Source organism: Otolemur garnettii, unplaced genomic scaffold (assembly GCF_000181295.1).
Source record: "Otolemur garnettii isolate 467f Iridium unplaced genomic scaffold, OtoGar3 scaffold00071, whole genome shotgun sequence".
NCBI classification, from domain to species: Eukaryota; Metazoa; Chordata; class Mammalia; order Primates; family Galagidae; genus Otolemur; species Otolemur garnettii.
In genome coordinates, this window is record NW_003852466.1 from 1,220,284 (window position 1) to 1,224,484 (window position 4,201).

The 4,201-nt window shown below is 39.5% G+C and overlaps 1 protein-coding gene across 2 annotated transcripts in view; it reads left to right on the plus strand.

Annotated features, from left to right (window-relative positions):
- Nucleotides 1-202: 202 nt before the first annotated feature.
- ZNF317 (zinc finger protein 317) overlaps nt 203-4,201 on the plus strand; it is a 32,048-nt gene continuing 28,049 nt past the window's right edge. For both annotated transcript variants that reach the window (XM_023515446.1, XM_012807550.2), the window contains exon 1: nt 203-359. The gene's annotated coding sequence lies outside the window, so the exon portion shown is untranslated. The remainder of the gene's footprint in view (nt 360-4,201) is intronic.

Below are 4,201 nucleotides of genomic sequence, written 5' to 3' on the forward strand. Positions count from 1 at the left end.
CTGGAACAATTAAAATTTAGTGAATGTGCCAGAGAGCTGGTAGCCACCTGCTCGCAGCCGCCACGTCAGGGAAAGCCTAGGAACTGCATTTCCCAGAATCCTCTTCGCCCCCGCTTCTTCGTTAGAGACGGCGGTGAAGTCCCGTGACGTTTGAAAGGCGGAAGGGAAGCGGAAGCCATTGCTCACGGTAGTTCACCGTAGCTAGACACATGGGTGGAGAAGGGGTCCGCGGCGTCACTTTTGGAGCTATTGGGGATCTTCCGCCTCCCCGCTGCAGACGGAACCTCGGTATAAGCTTCTCATCCCTCGGGTGGCACCCTTCTTGATCTCCGCTCTCGCGAGTCTACCTTCCAAATCTTGTAAGCCCCAATTTCCTTACTAACCCTTTCCCTGGGGCCTTCCTGGGGTCACGGGAAGCCCCACAATCCTGATCCTGGAAGAATAAGGGGTTACGAGGCTCGGGGACCAACAAGCCAGGCAGCCAGGCGAGGAGCGCGTTTTAGGCCCCGCGATCAGAGATTTGAAACACCGGTGACATGAGGAGTGACATTCGAGCAAGGCGTTTAGTGATGTGCGAGGCCTTAGTAACCTGGTCAGATAAATCCACTGAGTCCTTGGGGTGGGGGCGGAAAAGCGCAGCTGAAGAGAGCTCGGGAGGTTGAGAAGGGGGCGTGTCGGCAGGAATTGGAAATCAGCCAAGATAAACCATCTTCCTTCTGCTCTGTAGCAATTTTGTCTTAATATTAGCATAGGAACACTTGTTTCCTTTTTGTCAGCATTTGCCTTGAATACCTTCTTAAAGATTGATTTTTTTCTAAATAATTTATTTAATTTTGCATTTGTTAGGTAAAGTACCTCTTATAATTATGTCCCGCTTCCAAGAGGTGTGTCACACACCGTGAGCCCCCACCCCTCCGCTATACCTCCCGCATACCTCCCCCATATACTAGGTCATCAATTGTACTATCAGAATACATTGGATTCTTGCTTCTTCATTCTTGTGGTGCTTTACTAAGAAGAATGTGTTTCAACTCCGTCTAGGTTAATACAAAAGTTATAAAGTCTCCATCATTTTTAGTGGCTGAATAGTATTCCATGATACACATGTACCACAGCTTGTTAATCCATTCCTGGATTGATGGGCATTTAGGTTGTTTCCATAGTTTGGCAGTTGTAAATTGAGCAGTGATAAACAGTCTGGTGCAAATGTCCTTATGATAATTTTTTTTTTCTTCTGAGTAGATGCCCAGTAATGGAATTGCAGGATCAAATGGGAGATCTAGTTTGAGTTCTTTGAGGATTCTCCATGCTTCCTCCTTGAATACCTTTTATGCTTTTAACTAAAACTGTCCTTCCGTCCATTTTCTTTCTTTCTTTCTCTTTTTTCTTTTCTTTTTTTTTTTTTTTTCGAGACAGAGTCTCATTATGTTGCCCTTGGTAGAGTGCCCTGGCACTTGCCTCAGACTCCTAAGTAGCTAGGGCTTCAAGGTGCGCCTGCGACAACACCTGGCAATTTTTTGTTGCAGTTGTCATTGTTTTAGCTGACCCAGCCTGGCTTGAACTCACCAACCCTGGTGTATGTGGCTGGCACTGTAACCACTGTGCTATGGGCACTGAGCCCATTGTATTTCTTTTTATCTTATTTATTTTAGTTGACTCTTGTGTGAATAGTTTGTTAATAGATTTAAAATTCAATTCAGCACTCCATAAATTAAGAGTTAGTCCACTAATGGTTATTGTGATTACTAATATTTTGCTTTGAATTTTACCGTCTTATTTTATGCCTTCTGTTCTTTTCCTTTCAAATATTTTAACGTTGGAAAGTAGGACACATGTGCCAAAAAAAGAAGATCTCACACATGGGCACACATATGCACAACTCATAAAAGGACAATTAATGGGGCAGTGCCTGTGGCTCAAAGGAGTGAGTCACCAGCCCCATATGCCAGAGGTGGCAGGTTCAAACCCAGCCCCGGCCAAAAACTGAAAAAAAAAAAAAAAAAAGACAATTAATGAATATACAAACCAGGACAAGAAAGAGATTATTTAACCTCAGGAAGCTGTGTGTTCCTTCTAGACTACATCCTTGCTTCCCACGATTTTCTTTATGGTTTTTACTGCTTACATGTGTTTTCCTAAAAATATATTTCCTAATTTTGGTATTGTGAATGAACACACATACTTCAGTATTTTCAAAGACATTCTTTTTTCCATATTGGTGCAAGTATTGCTTAAGTATTTGCAAAGAGGATTTAGGTTGTTTAGTTACATTTGTTCCTAGGAACTTTTTTTTTTTTTTTTTTTGCTACTCAGAAGTTACATGTTTTCTGTTTATTGACAAAGTTCTTTGAGCTTGCTACTGTCTATCCATTTTTAATTCTCTTAATTTTTGTGTAGTTTATTTTGTATGGTCTTCCTATTCAATTTTATCATCTGTATAAAATAAGCAAATCTTTTTTTTTTTTTTTTGAGACAGAGCCTCAAGCTAGTTCCCTGGGTAGAGTGCTGTGGCATCACAGCTCACCGTAACTTCCAACTCCTGGGCTCAAGCGAATCTTCTGCCTCAGCCTCCCAAGTGGCTGGGACCACAGGCGCCCACCCCAACGCCTGTCTTTTTTTTTTTTTTTGGTTGCAGCCATCATTGTTTGGCGGACCTGGGTTGGATTCGAACCCGCCACCTTAGGTGTATGTAGCTGGTGCCTTAGCTGCTTGAGCCACAGGAGCTGAGCCAAAATAAGCAAATCTTTACTTTTGACTCATACACTTCTGTTATTTTCTTTCTTTGGTAGACCAGCTGGGGACTGCCAGTATCACTGACTGGAGTTTGGATAGCAAACTTTAGCCTGGCCTTTTTTCTTTTTGATCTTAAAGGAAATTACCTTTCATGTTTGCTGGAAGCCTTTCTCTCTAAGATAGTTTTTATTAGGCCAAGAAAGCTCTCTTTTTTCCCTAGTTTAAGAATATTTCTTGTGAATTGTGGAAAATAGTTTTTGTTGAGCCAAGGAAGAGTTTTTCTTGTGCATCTTGGCAGGCTTCTAACAAGTGATTTTTTTTTTTTTCATCATCCACTGTATCAGTGGATGTTTACTGTATCAGTTTACTGCTGTATTTCAAGCACTCAGAACTGCTTGTGAATTGAATAATTGAGTGATAATATGCTTTTCAACCTTTTTTTTTAAAATCTCATGGCACACTTGAACTTATAGTTAAATTTCCATGGCACACTTACATTACATTGATCAAGAGAGAGTAAAATAAAGAATATACTTACTGTGCTTGCTTTAAACTTCTTTAGAAGATAATTTTATTAATGATCTTTTGAAATTTTTGTGGCATATCTAAGATTCTCTCATGGTGCATGCTGCAGCACACTGGTTGAAAATCACTGCTTTATCTCATAGTGTGGTGAATTAAAGCAGTTGATTTTCTAATGTTATATGAAGTTCATAGTGGTGAATAACTTAACGTGGAAAGGACATGTACTGTTTTGTCATTTTGGGCATCGGTTTGCTAGTATTTTGTTTTGGTGTTTTGGGATCTATTTGAGCTAAATTTTCCTTTTCTATTGCATATGAATGTCAGCCTCATAAAATGGGGTGGGGAATATTCTTTCATTTCTTTTCTAAACTCTGCAATATTCTGCGTAAGAATGGAACAATTTCTTCCTTTTAAAAGTGAGCAGTACCTCAAGAAACCTTTTGGGTCTGGAGTTCTTTGTGGAAAAGTGTTTTGTTTGTTTGTTTGTTTCTTTCTTTCTTTCTTTTTTGAGACAGAGTCTCTGTCTAGGCTGGAGTGCAGCAATGTCATCATACCTGTCTTCAATCTCAAATTTCTGGCCTCCAGCTATCCTCATCTCAACTCAGCCTTCAGAGTAGCTGGTAGTATGGGTGCTCACCACCATGCCCAGCTAATTTTTCTATTTTTTATAAAGACGGTGTCTTAGATATTTGCCCAGGCTGACTTTGTGAAAATTTTTAAAGCTATTGTTTTGGTTCCTTTTATAATGGTCATGGACCATCTAGATTATCCGTTATGGTAAGTAAATATTTTTCAGGAATTTAGTCATTTGATTTAAGGTTTAAATTATATAGTTAAAATTATTCATAACATACTCTTATTATAATTTGAATACTTGCTACATCTGTAATGTTTTATGCTCTTTAATTCCTAACAGTTATATGTTGCTTTTTTTTTTTTTTTT